Source organism: Mus caroli, unplaced genomic scaffold (genome assembly GCF_978045245.1).
Source record: "Mus caroli unplaced genomic scaffold, Mus_caroli_1 scaffold_8, whole genome shotgun sequence".
Taxonomy (NCBI): domain Eukaryota; kingdom Metazoa; phylum Chordata; class Mammalia; order Rodentia; family Muridae; genus Mus; species Mus caroli.
In genome coordinates, this window is record NW_028227263.1 from 106,157,358 (window position 1) to 106,174,421 (window position 17,064).

Consider the following 17,064-nt stretch of genomic DNA (forward strand, 5'->3'; position numbering starts at 1 on the left):
AACATTTATCTCAGGTTAGTTGGGTTCTAATCAATACGATAGGTGCCAATTTGGTGCGGTAAACCTACAACTCCAATAAGCCAATGAAAATACAACTCAATTAATATGAATACAAGCTGCGCACCTAGATTGGGAAGATTTACCACTGCACTGTTCCACAGCTATGAGATCCTTTATAATTGGACGTTTCTCTAGACCACCTGCTTCTGCTCCATTTCCCTTCCATCTTCTCTTCTTCAGTCTTCCTCTCCTTGTCTCTCCATCCTCCTTTGTCTCCCTCCCTCTCTCTAAAATTTTGTGCTCCACCTTTCCCTTCCACTGCCCAATCACCAGCTCTAGCCTTTATTTTACAAGTTAAAATGGGGAAAAGGTTCACATGAAGTCACCTGAGTGTGAGATTCATTTCTCTTGGGGCAAGTCTCTCTTGGGGATGCAGAATTAGCATCAAAATACAAACAGCACCAGGACAATCCACAACAGAGTAAAGCTATCTATCTATCTATCTATCTATCTCTCTCTCTCTCTCTCTCTCTCTCTCTCTCTCTCTCTCTATCTATCTATCTATTATAGGTTCAAAGGAATTTGAGCCTGTTTGGGTTGGGAGGGATTCTAGACCCTGGAGGGGTTTCCAGGGCCATCTCTGTAGGCTGCATGAGCACACACTCAGTTCACACTTGCACTCCCCTTTCTGAGAAATCCAATCTCAGAGAAATAGATGCTGGTTGTGGGTCTCAGACTTCCCTGTGCAGCTTCGATGCTGGTTTATAACACTGGGAAGTGAGAGAGAAGTGAAAGCAAAACGTAGAATTTGGCTGTGTTGATGGTGTCCTAAGCCCTGGTTGGAAGGAAGAGACCAATCTTCCGTTCAAGCATCCATGCACCTGGGGCTACTTAAGCCTAGTTCTGTGGAGAGTCACTCATCATAGCTGCTTACAATAGGCGTGTGCTTTCTGAGAGGTGGAAGTACTTTTAGCTTCTCCTGCCTCATTTGTCCTTTAACGTGCAACATGCAGCTTAAAATTTAAAAACAGTATAGAGGAATGTGTGTAAAAGAAATGTAGAAGGAAGATATGCAGAAGAAAGAAACTGCAGGTGAGACCAGGAGAGAATAGACCCGTCAGACACAGGAAACTGCAGGTGAGACCAGGAGAGGGCAGAGCTGTGGATGTTGCAGACACCTGAACTGGAAGAGAGAGACATAAGATATTATGACAAATGCATAAAAAGGATTAGAGGAAAAAAGTTGGACTGAATAAATGAAGAATTGATACACAAAAATGCTAAGGACTGCTTCTTGTTCTCAATGGTGACTGAGTGTGTAAAATTAACACAGTAATAATTAGCAAGAATAAATCCACCCCAAGTTCACCTACACACTAGCAGCTTACACATGCTAGGCAATTGTTCTGCAAATGAGTTAAATGTGTACCTTCCTTTTGAATTTTATTTTGAGCCGAGGGCAGGTTTCCCAGGCTAGACTTGAAGTTGTCATCTCCCTACCTCAACTTCTCAAGGATATGAGATAACAGGTTTGCACCACCAGGTATAGCAACAATTATCTTGTGCCTGCTCTGAGGTCTCTCCCTGGCTATCTTGGACATGGATGTTGCCAGCTTGGAAAAATACAACCACAGCATCAGGGGGTCTTCAGAGTGATACTTTAGTTGTCCACTAGAAGGCAGTGGCGTGTCATGAATGAAACAGGGCTAGTGCCTTCCAAAATCAGGTTTACTGGTGGTGTGCACCTTTAATCCCAGCACTTGGGAGGCAGAAGCAGGCAGATTTCTGAGTTCCAGGCCAGCCTGGTCTACAAAGTGAGTTCCAGGACAGCCAGGGCTACACAGAGAAACCCTGTCTCGAAAAACCAGAAAGAAAAAAAAAAATCAGGTTTACCCAGTACTTGTGAGGATCACAGCTGGTTCTTGTGAGTAGGATCTGGGAACATTCAGGATCAGAGTTATTTTTCTGTTAACATTGTGATTTAACATCTCAATAGAGACAGGTGGCTTCAAGGAGATAGAAGGAGAAGAGGCACAGTTTCAGATGGCATTAATGAATTGGTGGATGCTCAAGGCATGGAAAGACAGGAGACCATCCATTCCAGAGAATAAGATGCACAGGTAGATTGTAGTGAGTCCAACACAGGGTTGCACTGATGAATGCAAGGGGGTTGACTTGCCACTCTGGCTTTCTTTTTTTCTTTTTGAAGGTAACCTTTGTCCCTTTTCTAGGAAAGAATATTCTATGCAGTGACTTTACTATTACCATGGAGAGACACTCATATCTGCAGCGTGTCTGCCTTGAACACCATGTGTGTTCACCATTGAGCATGGTGTATGACCATGAGCTAATGAATTTAAGGTGCAAGTGTCGTTTTCCTGTAACAGGCAGAGAGGTCTGACAGAGGGAGCTGAAATCATTTAGAGAAATTGATACCAACTGAGACGATTTATCTCCTTTGGCACTTAGTGTCTGTATGATGACATTTCTTGGTGCCATTTACGTTGGGATTACAACTTTGCCTCATCACCATTGGAGATAAGTTCTTGTGACAGGAGATTAAGGCAGGAGCAATGTCTGAGGCCCACAGTGCTAATGCAGGGGGCTGTGTTCATACAGCAGTGACTGAGCAGCTGACCTATGCTCTGGTGGCTTCCTAAGCACTGTACTTCCAGGGAACACCGTACAATACCAGATTCTCTGTCATGCTTAGTATTGTGAAAAATAAGCTCTTGTTCCAAGGAACTGCAGTACACAACATCCAGACATGATAGAAGAGAGTCTATCATGGCAGAGTTACCAGGCTTTCTTCAGGGTCATATTCTGAAAAGCAAAAGTATCTGGAGTGGGTAATTTAACCCTTCCATGTCGCTAGACAAATCTGTAACCTGTGTCACTGAAGAGTTGGGATGTCAAGGGGAACAAGGGAGTCTGTAAAAATCAAATATTGGTGGAATTAATCACACTAACTCCATACACTGGTTCTACTTTCCTCCTCCAAACTATAAATAAGCTACAACCCCCTCTGACTAGGTCAGTGCATGGGAGCTTGACTTATCTCAGCTGGATATAACTAGGGACAAGTTGTTTGTTTCCTTTCATTTTGGCAATGGTGCAAGTGGACTGGACTCTGCCAACCAAGGGTGTCCTTAAAGGGCTGTAGGAAGGCAGTGTGTGAGGAGACACTGTGCGGGGAGCTCACCCCTGCTTACCACCTCCCTGAAATGGCCTCTTTCACTTGCCAGGCTGAGGCAGGCCTGCTGAGTTCTGTCTGCTCTTGGCTGAGTTCTCTGTTCCAAGCACTATACTTTTCAGAGTGTTTCCCTCCCTTCCCTGGAGATGCACGCACTCTCTTCTGGAGTCCCATAGTACACACGAATTTCTCACTGTTCTTTCAAGGTGATTCACTGTTATTGCTGAATGTCAAGCAGAGAATCAGCCTCAAGGGTTTTGAGTGCTGCACAAAAATTCATTCTGATGGTCAGAGAGGCTGTTCTCTTTAATTAGGTAACTGATGAGTACCATTGAGTAGAAAACATTATGCTTTGCTGACTATATTCATGGATTTCAGTGAGTGATTTTTTTTTTTTTTTTTTTTTTTTTTTTAGTATATGAGCTCTGCACTGGGCACTATTAGGAAGGGATAAAGCTGTGTGATGGATCACAGTGTGAAATCTAAGGCAGAGACATCGTTAACAGATCTAGTTAACACTATCTAGTTAACAGATATGAAGTGGGCACTCATCCCTGGTAGCTCGTTCCTGAACACTGATGTTTAAGAATTGCTCCCCTGCTGAGGACCAGCCTCAGTCATTTTGGGAGTATCAAGTTGGATCAGTGTGAAATTGTAGTTTCGGGAAACTATGCAGGTGCAGGTTGACAGGGGACTCATTGTTCTGAAGCTGTGCTTGGAGACAACTTTCAGGTTTTCTCTCTGAGTTCACCTCAGTCTTTTATTGATGACACACTTCCTTGTTATAAAATAATACAAACTCAAAAGGCTTTTTAAATACTTTTCCCCAAAAATCCATATGTAAATATGTCACCAGAAAGCACAGTGCATACATAAATTCACAGTCTGCAAAAGCAAGTTGTACATTAACTTTAAATCTCAGAAAAGCCTGCAAATCATAGATCATCTGGGCATAAACTTGCCATTACGGCACTGGCATGAAAACAGAAATGTGATAAACAGGTCAGAGAAATATTCATATTTTTCGTTTGTCTAAATTTGCTAAATCTCTCCTGCCAGTTTGTTAAGCTCATCCAAAGATCTATTTGTACAGTGCTTTTCAAACTCTTTTCCATGTGCAATGTTAATTCCTCTGGCAGCTTCCCCCAGGGCTTCCTCACAAGTCTGAATTCAATCTCTTAAGACTTGTACCCTAATTTCCTTAGGCAGGGGATGCCAGGGGTTCAAATCAGTGTGTTCTGGTCTTTCCAGGAAGGTCAGTTCCCTAATGCAACAGCTCCCTGCAGGGTATAAACCCTTTTATCCATCTATCATACATATATCTTCCCATTTTCCCCAATATTTCTGGATCAAACTTTCTGTTATTAGAGATCACTCCTTGTCGGGGTTCCACAATTGCTCACTAATTTGGGAGACCCAGCTATTCCTTCTTCTATCTTGTGCCTTGCAATTTCTGTGGACATCCCTGTCCTTAGTGATAAGGCCCAATGTTCATTTTCTTTCATTTTCCATGTTCAAGTTTCTAAACTACTAAACTTCAGATTTCTTAAAAAACATTTCCTGCTTCAGATACTTCCTGGAAATCATCACGAGTAGGCTCAAGTTTCACAAAGAACAGTTAATACAGTCAGCCTCAGCATCCAGGGCTGCTTGTCCCGATATGCCTTGGTTGACTGCTTGAATGGCCAGCACCAAATAAGTCTGTTCTTTATAGAAGCCAGAGCCATTTCCTTTCTCGTAACACCCTCAATCTCTTTCCCAGAAATTTTTACCAGCTTTATATTTGAGGACAAATATGGTAAAGAAAAAGGCAAAACAAACAAGCACACAAGACAAAGCAACACCGTCTTTCACCAGAAAGTCAGAGATGCATTATTCAGGTTGACGGTGCTCCAGAAGCTAACACTGTGCCATGCAGTGGCATTTCAAACCATGCCATACCTGACATTCCCCATCACACACGAATGCCCATTTATGTTCTTTGGGCTCTAGTGACAAGAAAATGACAGCAGAACTGACAGCAGCCACTGCCCCTTCTGTTTCAGATGGAAGCCGCCTCCACCCAATGCTCAGTGTGCCTTTTCTTTCTCAAGCCCTATATTTTGTCCTCATTGTGAGAAATAAAAAGTTGAGAGGTGACAATTGAATTGAAGTATCAAGTATACAAAGTCAGAAATAGTTCAATATTAAAGGTAGCAACAGGGTTTTAGTCTGAGTGCTGACCAATTGTGGTTCTCTCTCTCCCTCTCTCCCTCTCTCAGTCTCTCTCTCCCCTCTCCCCTCTCCCCTCTCCCCTCTCCCCTCTCCACTCTCCCCTCTCCCCTCTCCCCTCTCCCCTCTCCCCTCTCCCCTCTCCCCTCTCCCCTCTCCCCTCTCCCCTCTCCCCCCTCCCCCCTCTCTCTTGTCTAAGGCAGGCTTGAGGAAGTGTCACTTTCATGAGAAATACTTATAGGTTCTTATAGGTTGAAGGGATACGTGGAATGTTTTGACAGCTGGTTGGGAAGTGGATGGGAAGGCTGAATGTTCAGGTGCAATGATCTGGTCTTAAATGGCCCTCTAAGCCCCATGTTAAAGGCTTGTTGGGAGGGCACTGCCTATGAGATAAGCAGTGCTTTCTGTCTCTGCCACTCCGCACATCTATCATTAACCCAAAGTGCAGGGCCACCTAACCTGGAAATAGAACCTTCAGAATATTAAGCTAGAAAGTGAACTTCTAAATTTTATAAAGTAGATTTCTGTCCCTTACCGAGTATAATACTCAAATACAAATGCACCTAGGATTTTAATATAATACTTGAAACTTTTGAAGAAAACAATCGAGGATGCTCTTCAAATACAGAGCAAAGCAAAGACTGAAAGGACCTTCTGCATTAAGGAGATGATGCCAGCCATTAACAAATGGAATCTCATGAACTCGAAAAGGTTCTGCCAGCCTAGAGAAATAGTCAGTGAAGTGGCTGGCCACAGAATGGAAGAAAGACTATATACTGTTACATCTGATAGAGAGGATTAATATCTAGAGTGGAAGGAACTAAAAAAGTAACAAACAATAACCTAATTAGTAATTGGCATCACCAATTAAAAGCTTGTTGGAGAAAGATAATAATCGCCTGGCCAAAATAAAATGAGAAGCATGTTCAACCACACTGTTCATCAAAGAAGTACAAATAAAGGCTAAATCTAGATTCATTTTACCCAAGTCAGAATGGCACTACTTAAATTAAGATATGACAAACTCTGTCAAGAAAATAAACTGAAGAAAAATCTCCTGCATCACTGCTGAGGATATAAACTTTTTCATCATGTATAGATGTTCAAACAAGTCCTCAGACATTTATATACCTGATTCAATGCTGGACCCCATGTGAACCTTAAAACCCAGCAGGTAGGCCCTACAACATGTGCAAAATGGCAGCAAAGACCTAACCTATGAAACACCTAGTCCACAGTTCCAGGATCCAGGAAAGTACCTGAATGTTCCAGCTTTGCCTTTTGGCTTCTATAGCTCTGCTTCTTGATAACTGTTCTAGCTAACTGAAGTGTTACTCATGATATAGCTGTTGTACTTAAAAGTCTAAAGACAGTGAGATTCAGGGCTGCACCATTTGCACAAGTTCCCCATGCAGCAGATTATTAGTAGTATAGTTTTTATTCACATTTAAGAGACACCAAGTGTTTTCATTTCTAGACTTACCACACAGTAGAATCATAATGTTGGTTCTTCAAATAACTAAAATTGAATCTACCATATGACCTAGGTAATACCACTCCTGGGTATTAACAAAAAGGATTTTAATTCACTATATTAGAGACATATTTGCCTGTCAGTGTTGAGTGTAGCACACTTGTACTTGGCTCTCATGTTGCATAACCAGAATCTATTCAGGGTTTTCTAAAGGAACAGAACTGATAGAATGAATCTCTCTGTGTGTCTGTCTGTCTATAGAAAGGAGGATGATTAGATTGGACTACCAGGCTATGACTTAGCTCATCCAAAAATGGCTGTCTAGCACCAGACATTCCAAGAGTCCAGTAGTTGTTCAATCCATGAGGCTGTCTCAGCTGTTCTCTGGTATACTCTGTCTAGATTCCCAAAGAAATGGTCTCTAATATCAGTGAAGGAATGGACTTGCCAGCAAGAGCAAGGGAGAGCAACCAAAGAGCATAGTGCTCTCTTCTTCCACATTCTTTATATAGGCTGCCACCAGATGGGTTAGCCCAAATTAAAGGCAGTCCTTCCTACCTAAAAGACCCAGATTAATGTTGGCTATTTCTACTTCAAATGATTTAATATATTTTAATTTTTTTTATATTTTAATTTTTAAAAAGACCTCACCGCTGTACCCAATAAATTATATTTTAGTTAATTCTAGGTATAGCCTGGTTGACACCAAAAATAGCCATTGCAACTGTTCACTGCAGCTACATTAGGGACATAGCATGGCTGTCAACAACATAGAGGGGGAAAAGAAAATGGGATGTGTAAACAAAATGGGAAATTATCTATTCATAAAAATAAAACTTTGCTGTTTACAGGAAAACAAAACAGTAGAGATTAGCATATGAATTAAGCTGGCTCAAGTTAACTATATTTTCCTTATTAATTGGGTCCTAGATTATACATGAAAAATGAAATCCTGGTTGTATGTGTTTTGTGAACTTGAACAGAAATCTTTGTAGCAGAAAAATGATTAATCAGGGCTGTGATGAGAGGTTAGAAATATGCAGATCTATGAAAATGGAGGGAAAGTGTGCTAAATATTCAGTATGTACTTGAAGATATATCATGTCCTGTGAATGAAAAACTTAAGAATAATTTTAATACAAGTGTAGCATATTTTCAATTGATTTACTATTAAGTGTATTTCCTAACTTCTATTTTATATATAATATGATAAAATTAAATTATCAATGTTAACAGAAACATCAGAATACAATTATATTAGCCACAAATAAAATAACCAACTTAACAGTTTTTAAGTAGTTTACTAACTATTCAAATATATGAGGATATATTTTGTCTATTTTTGTATACTTTAATTTCTTTATCCCTACACTTGTACTTATATATATGCATATTTATATATGGATTTGCATACATCAGTGATTATTTCTTTCCTTGTCCACACTGACAGCACTTTATTGCAAAGACCTAGCCAGCTCTTACATTGCATAGCCATAATATTGAGAAATTTCCATATCATTCTCCTGAAGGAAAAGCTGCAGTTTCCTAGGAGAGGTACACATGGTGGCATTCTCTTCCTCCTATTGAGCCTGCCTCTTCATGACCTCCCTCTCTGGCTTCTGTACTCTTGTGATAAACTATGTGATGACTGGTCCCAGAATGTCAACTTTCCTCCATAGAATGGGTTGAAAGCTAAAGTCTTACAGCAGATTATTAGGTTTGAGGACTGGAAGGTGATGCCACCTTGTTTTTGGCAGCAGGAACAAGCTCCCTCTGGAATGAAGTATGAGATGATGTTCTGTAGTGTGCAGCCATCAAGGCTGGGGTTGCTGGGCCTGGCCTAGGATCTTTGTGACTAATGAACGTTCAGAGACCCCTGAAAGAGGAGATGCCCATTTTCTTCTCTCTCTTCTTCCCCAGTGGGTGAAAGACCTGCATGGAGTCCACCATATGCTTGCCAAGGGGGATTTAAAGTTGTTGTGGCTGAGCTCAGGTGGATGTTGGTTTTGGGGATGGTGGGCTTCTCTTCTGTTTTGACTCTGTTCCTTGACTGCTTAAATTTCTTTGTTTTCCTGGAGTTGTTCTCTGGTCCACTTGGTCTTTCTTGCCCCTTTCCTCTAACTCTACTGTGCCTTCTGGGTGTTTCTTTGGGAACTTTACCTTTCAGGTGCATTGTGATGTTGTAGATAGCCATCTCACCTGCACTAACTCCCAAAGCCCCGTCCCCATTCACCAGATCCAGGTTCTGGATTTTAACATGAGGGACTCCATGAAGCACTTTGGAGGCTTTAAGGTCATTCTTCATCACTTTGCCAGAGTGACCACTGACGAGTCTCCAGTTTTCATGGGACTGGTTCTGGTCTATGTCTGTGAAGGTGTTGATGAGTTGGGAAATATGAATATCTGCCTCCACTGTAGTGATATCCTCAAAATCAATGCTAAATCACATCTTGTTCTGTATCACCCCTACCTCTTCTAGATGCAGTCTGATGCCTCCCAAGCTAGCTTTTCGAGAAGCTGACTTCTAACTTAGGCTCCTAGTATCAGTGAGGTGGAGAACCTTCAGCATGTCACAGTGTGCTAAAGGGAGAAGTGTTGGGTCTTAGTTTTCTTTGGTACCCTCATAGGCATCCCATGGCATTGACAGCTCAGCTTTCATCTCAAGCATGTTTTCATTCTCTCTTGGTTCCAGTCCTGGAGCATAAGGCAAGACCAAGATTTCTGAAGGACAGTGGGTAGGGGCTGTTAATAACCTGTCCCCATTGACAGGTTAGGTCTTCATCTGGTTAACTTGGGAAAGGATGTTGGACTGTTTTAAACTCTGCAGCAGACAACAATGTCTGGCTTGAAGGTGGCAATCCCAGGGACTTCTCCATTACCACATCTCAGAGTCAAGGACAGTCAAGGAAGTCAGCGCCTGACTGTGAGATTCTCCCCTACCACAATTCTTATAGCACCACAACAGTCAGCGTCTGCATCCGTGGGAGGGCATTCCTATGAGCCCTGCTTGAGCAACATGGAAGCACCTCTGTTGGCAGACAGATGGTGACTGCTCTATTTCTGCTGGCCTTGTTATGTTATGTTATGTTTTCTCAGATACTTTTGTGTTCTTTGAGTTTGTGTGGTACGTGGGAGCATAGCCTCCATGGTTAAGTTACAGAATTTTCTCGATATCTGCTCTTCATTGCCTTACCATTTGTCTTTGATACAGTACCTCTTATTTCCTAGAAAGTTTACTATTAGGCAGGTTGTCTGGTCCATAATTTCCAAGAGCTTACCTGACAGTGCCAACTTCTTTCAGTTTAAGGCATTACTCACAAGGTCTGGATGCCTGGCTTTTTGTGTGGGTTTAGGCATCCACAGTTTAGTACTCCTGCGAGGCAGGCTTTTCAACATCCGAGGCTTTTCTCTAGCCCATGTTTAACAGACTCCTTATAAGTGATATGAAAACTGATTTAAGAAATCAAAATATTTTGACTCAGGTGTGAATCAGTAGTAGAAAACTTGTTATGTCCTTGGTTACCTCTGAAGGACCAAAACAAATGAAAGAATAAAAGAAGATGAGCAGCTTTAGCCAACTGAACAATGGTACCTGCACTGCACCAGACTCCCCTTGTAAAATTTTAAGTTTAAGAAAATTCCAGAACAGGCCCTGGGAATCTGGGAAAAGTACTTCTCCCAGGACAGATTCAGAGTTGCATTGCTCTGGAGAAAGATTTTACCTCTTGGAAAATCCAGTGTTAACTAAAACAAAAAGTCATTATTGTCTTCTATACCCAAGAGCAATAAATCAGGAAGGAGTTGATTCCAGTGTGTTGGTGCACAGAACTGATTATCTTGGGTAATTCATTACATGCATGTCTGTTGTGTGCTCCATGGATATCATTTAATTCAGGATGGATACCTCTCACATTGACCTTTCTCATGACAGAGTCTGAAGGTAGGGATGGAAAGCCAGACCTGAACCTAACCTGTCAAGACTCTCATTCTACCCTTGTGTCCACTATTGAAAGACTTCAGTCTCCTTAAAATTCTTATCCCACTCCTTCCTTCCTGGCTCTGTACTTACTGGGAAGACTGATGTCTCGAATAGCTTAAGCAGATGCAGAATAGGAGAAGAAATATGTGGAGAGTGGCATTTGGATATTCCTTGGCTTAATCACCTTTAGCATCATCACCGTCTCTGGTTGGGGAGCAGAGGTCTGACTAACAGGGTAGGGGACAGAGCCACAGACCAGGAGCCACTGGCAAGGTCTGAGTTCTCCAGCTATCAGAGGGCCCAGAACGTTGTGCTCATAGTAATAAACCTGGCTTCCCTCCTGGTAGGAAGGTGCCAGTCAGTGTCCTTTGAACCTGTCATGGTGTGGCCTGGATAAAGCTGTCTGACAGCATTTGATATAAAGGGGATATGGTATAGTGATCTAACATTTTATCACACTGGGATGTCACAGACAGGGAGGAGAGTGCAGTGTCCTGGTCAATGATAGTCACATTGAATTACAAAAGTGTGTTTTCTTATGTTTGTGCTTCTTGTAAGATCCCACTTGAAAGTGCCTGCATAGGAGAGTGCTAAGATGGAGTTCTGTCCATAGTCAGTCAGCATTGTTTAATGGCTGTGCCAACATGTAGAATAAGGTAGGCACTGTCAGTGAGCAGTGGGAGAGGAGTACTTGTGGCCATGCTGAACACACAAGTGGGATGGAGACCCTGGTAAAGATTCACACTTTCCTGCTGTGTACATGAAGTTGCTCAGCACAGGCATGGGGAACTGCGTGGCACTTTCTATTCCAAAAAAAGGTGTACTTTGGAAATTCTCTATAGGGAGGAAGAGGGCAGTAGGAAATGGTGAGATTGATGCTTTCTAGCTTCCTGTGGGAAGTAGTGCTATCTCCAGTTTGTACTGTCTGGGATTGTCTAAGACTTTATTTTTCAGTTTTCTAGCCGCTTGAATGGTTCATATATGATAGGCCCAGGGAGTGGCATTATTAAGATGTATGGCCTTGTTGGAGTAGGTATGTCACTGTGGGTGTGGGCTTAAGACCCTCACCCTACCTGCTTGAAAGTTTGTATTCCACTAGGAGCATTCAGGTGAAGATGTAGAACTCTCGGCTCTACCTGCGTCATGCCTGCCTAGATGCTGTCCTGCCCCCACCTTGATAGTAATAGACTGAACCACTGAACCTGTAAGCCAGCCCCAATTAAATGTTGTCTTTAGAAGAGTTGCCTTAGTCATGGTGTCTGTTCCCAGCATTAGAACCCTAACTAAGCCAGAAGTGTGTACCAGGAGTGCAATATTGCTTTTATAGGCTTGACTATGCTTTTGTTTGGAAGATTCTGGATTTGGAGACCTGAATTTGGGAAGCAGTGGAATGTTTTAAATGGGGCTTAGTGGGCTATCCTAGTAGAAATACGGAAGACTTTGTTACTGAGAATGACTTGAATTTTGTACCTGACCCGAGAGGTTTCAGTGCAGAATTTCAGTAGGTGGCCTAGAGACTGCTCTGTGATATTTTGGTAAAGAATGTGGCTACTTTTTGTAACTTGTCTGAAAAGTGTTCCTGAGGCTAAGGTGAAAAGACTCAGGTTAATTTCTTTGACAAAGCAAGTCTGAGAAATGCCCATCATAGACTTTGTTCTCTGGTTAAGTCCTATGGAGTGCATTTTAAACAAGTTTAGCAAGCTGAGGAAGGAAAAATACAAAATATATGGTTCAAGTATTAAAGGGGCACAAGGAAGTGAGATAGAGCCTTATCCTGTGTTCTAGGATATAGCAGATTAAGAGAGTGGGACTTTGCAGTATGCTCAGCTAAGTTTAGATCAAGGTGTGGTGGCACATACCTCTAATCCCATGAGACAGGCATGCAGATCTCTGAGTTCAAAGAAAGTCTACAGAGAAAGTTCCAGGACAGAAAGAGTCTGAAAAAAGAAAGCTGGTGATAATGTAATATTACAAGGTGGTGGGTGGCAAGCTCCAGCCCCAGGAAGCAGCAGAATTCAGCAGCTTTGGTCATTTCTGGCAGCTTTGGGGAGAAAGGAGACTACTGGGACAATTGATGCTGGTTAGCTGGAGCTCTGAAATTAGCAGTGATTAAGAAGAGACCAGAATCATTGAGGTAAAATCTTCTAGGAAGTGTTTTCTGAGAGAACAAAGAAGCTGTGTTCCACAGGTAGACAAGATTTAAACATATACTAAAACTAAGGAAAGATGTGATCAAAACAAATGTTTTAAAGTTTGGTTCCTATCGGGCACAGTTGGTGGTTGTGGGAGTAACAATAATCCACAGGAGAATTGAGCAGGTAGATGGTCACCTTTGTCTGATCTGCCGACCAAAGCATGCAGTGTGTTCAATATCAGACAATGCTCACTGGTCACTTGTCACAGGTAACCAATGATGATACAAATTTGTTTTATGGCAGCACCATGGAAACCCCAGGGTTCTCAGGTGGTGATAGGGTGGTTGGAAGAGTAGGGTAATCAATCAAGCAATAGCCAATTTTAAGGTCAGATCATGAGCTACATAAGAATCTGATAAGAGTGGGTGGACAAGATACCAGAAGACCAACAGCAGCCATGAAAGCCTGTGTATGTGCTAATGAAGAAAAGTAATCTTGGCATATCTGACCCCCTTTCTAGGACCTTTAGCCTAGGAGATCATGGCAGTGACTCTTATAAGGGTCATTGATGAGGCTATTTATGATGGGTATATCATGTATCACATTCCAACAGATTGCACCACATTAGTGCTCACTGTCTTACAGTTTTACTGCTGTGAATACAAACGACACCCAAAGGAAGGACATTAAATGCACCTTGTCAGAAGTTATGAATGCCATCTCTTCTTTTCTGGTTTCTTCTCCACAGGTCCTTTTTTTCAACTGTTCTGGTCCATATTGGACCGTCTATCTCTCTTATTTTTATCCACTCTTTCGAGCCTTTGATCCTTGAACCAACTTGACCCTGCATCCTTACACTAGTGGGTGATATCCCTGTGAACATTCAGAAACAGTAGTCTTCATTTCATTAAGCACATGTGTGTAAAGTGGGTTCTGCCCTTACAAGGAAACAACAGAAGGGCTGCATGCATCCCCTCTTTCAGCATTTGTTGCTGTTCTCCTGTCAATATTCTATTACTTCTGGAATTTTACTCTCCTCTTTCATTTACCTGAGATACGTTTGCCTCTGTATTTCAAGTTGTTCTGGAATTTACTGTGAATGCTCCTTGGGCTTCAAACTCACGGAGATTCTTTTTGTCTCTGGCTCCTTCTTTTTAGTATCATGGTTGTACACTACCTAGTCTGACTGCCTTCTGTCTTTGTCCCCGTGTGAAAGCAGTGTGGCAGTTACTGTAACTTCCTCTGCCTTGCAATAGTTTCTGTAGTATTTTGGGCTTTGAGCATTCTCTGCCATGCTTGTTTCTGAGACCCATCTAAGGAGAGAGTGAGTGGAACAGCTGGAAAAACAAAGAATGTATTAGCTGGTACAGGGTGCTGTCTTATATGAAAAATGCAATGTGGGTATTTTAGCTTATTTGTGAATAAAAGACAAACTCTTGCCGGGCGTGGTGGTGCACACATTTAATCCCAGCACTCGGGAGGCAGAGGCAGGCGAATTTCTGAGTTCGAGGCCAGCCTGGTCTACAAAGTGAGTTCCAGGACAGCCAGGGCTACACAGGGAAACCCTGTCTCGAAAAACCAAAAAAAAAAAAAAAAAAAAAAAAAAAAAAAAGACAAACTCTTTCCCTATCTCAGTGTATTTTCACAGATAGGAATGTGTTTAGCATTTTGAGGAAATGCACGGAAATCTATCTTTCCTCATTTTGTTTTGTGTTATATCTCTAATTTCTATGACTCCCCTGTGTGTTCTTAGACTATGGTTCACAGAATGGCTCTAGTATGCATTCACATATACTTCGTATTCCTACTAAGTCATAAAGCACTAACTCACATGGCAGTGTCCATTAGTGATTATTAAAATGACACTAGAGCCATTAAGCTGTCCCCCATCAATTACATGAGAACTTTTTCTCTAGAGCTTACATACTGAGCTAGAGCTCAATACTAAGTTTCCATTATCATATGTTACCAGAAATGAGATTCCTTCCTGATACATCACTTGTCAGATAATGTGCCACATTTGCCAAGAGCATGCCTGCCTGAATGTAGGCTCCCAGTTGTTTATATTTCAGAAACTAACATTGTCCTTGTCTTAGTCAGGATTTCTATTCCTGCACAAACATCATAACCAATAAGCAAGTTGGGGAGGAAATTGTTTATTCGGCTTATACTTACATACTGCTGTTCATCACCAAGGAAGTTAGGACTGGAACTCAAGCAGGTCAGGAGGCAGGAGCTGATACAGAGGCCATGGAGGGATGTTCCTTACTGGCTTGCTTCCCCTGGCTTGCACAGCCTGCTCTCTTATAGAACCCAAGACTACCAGCCCAGAGATGGTACCACCCACAGGGAGCCTTTCCCCCTTGATCACTATTTGAGAAAATGCCTTACAGTTGTATCTCATGGAGGCATTTCCTCAACTGAAGCTCCTTTCCCTGTGATAGCTTCAGCTGTGTCAAGTTGACACAAAACTAGCCAGTACAGTCCTATTGCAGCACCCAAAATGAGTAGACAATCACCAGGACTGGATGGACCAGTCTGAGATGAGAAGGATAGAGAGAAGTATGGGAAAAGGAAAAAGGAGACAGAAAGAGAGGGGAAAAGGGAAAGGTAATAGGGTGTGATTTGCATTTTATTTTGTCATCTTATACCTTTCGTGCATTGTTTTAAAATTTTTGCACATTTGCTTATTTACTTTTCCTTTTGTTGGGCTGGAGAGTGGCTCAGTGTTCAAGCAGAGGTCCTGATTTCAATTCCCAGCAACCACAAGGTGGTTTACAACCATCTGTAATGGGATCCAATGCCTTTTTCTGGTGTGTCTGAAGATAGTGCCAGTGTACTTATGTATATAAGTAAATTAATGTTGTGTAAAAAAGAAAATAACTTCTTTTTTCATAGCTTATATCCTGAGTTTAGTTTCCCTTGTTCTACTCTTTCTTGGCCATCCAGTCATCAGTATCTATTCCCTTTCTGTCTTTCAGTAGAAAACAACAAACTTCCAATAGACAGGAACCAAAGAGAACCAATTAAAATATACTGAGATGAAGCAAATCTGTTATTTCCAAGTTAATCATGCTTAACTGATGGGAGGAAAAAGCCATAAATCAAAGGTTGTGTCAACATCTACTAAGATGCTCAAACATTTGTATTTCTTTCTGTTTGTTTATATAGTAGATTATATTGATGGTTTTATGGATTTTGAACAATCCCTGTTTTCCTGCGATGAAGCCAACTTGAACATGTTGGAGGATGTTTTTATGTGTGCTAGGGTTTGGTTTGCTAGTATTTTATTGAGTATTTTGCATCAATGTTCATAAGAGAAATTGACCTGAAATTATTTTTCTTTGTTGAATCCTTATGTGATTTAGTATCAGGCTGACTGTGGCCCCATAGAAAGGGTTTAGCAATGTTCCTTCTGTTTCTATTTTCTGGAATAGGTGAGGAGTATTAATGTTAGGTCTTCTTTCAAAATCTGGAGTAATTCTGCACTAAAACCATCTGGGCCTCGACTTTTTGTGATTAGGAGACTTTTATTGACTGCTTCTATTATTGTAGGGATTATAAGACTGTTCAGATTGTTTACCTGGTCTTAATTTAACTTTGGTAAGTGGAATCATTCCAGAAAATTGTCCATTTTATTTAGATTTTCCAGTTTTCTGGAGGACAGGTTTTGAGAAAGACATAGTGATACTTTGGATTTCCTAAGTCTCTGTCGATGTGTTCCCCCTTTTGGATTTTGTTAATTTGGTTATTTTCTCTCTACCTTTTAGTTAGTTTGGCTAATGGTTTGTTCATTTGCTGTTTTTCTCAAGGATCCAGCTGTTGGTTTTGTTGCTTCTTTGAATTGTTGTTTTTGTTTCTAATATATTGATTTAAGCCCTGAGTTTGATTATTTTGTGCTATCTACTCCTCTTGCCTGTGCTTGATTCATTTTGTACTATGACATTCAGTTTTGCTATTATGCGATCTCTCCAGTTTATTTTTTCTAGCTCCAGCTCTTGTATGCTCTTTGGTTAGTGGTTCAGTGTCGGGGAGCCCCAAAGGGTCCAAGTAACTGAGTTTGTTGATCTTC

General features: G+C 41.5%; 1 long non-coding RNA gene and 2 pseudogenes across 3 annotated transcripts in view; 1 reads left to right on the top strand and 2 right to left on the bottom strand.

Moving 5' to 3' along the window:
• LOC147003306 (uncharacterized) overlaps nt 1-17,064 on the top strand; it is a 176,160-nt gene that overhangs the window by 106,951 nt on the left and 52,145 nt on the right. The window lies entirely within an intron of this gene.
• Nucleotides 8,592-9,754, bottom strand: LOC147003310 (uncharacterized protein C2orf78 homolog pseudogene; annotated as a pseudogene).
• LOC110289020 (uncharacterized protein C2orf78 homolog pseudogene) lies at nt 10,973-11,640 on the bottom strand (annotated as a pseudogene).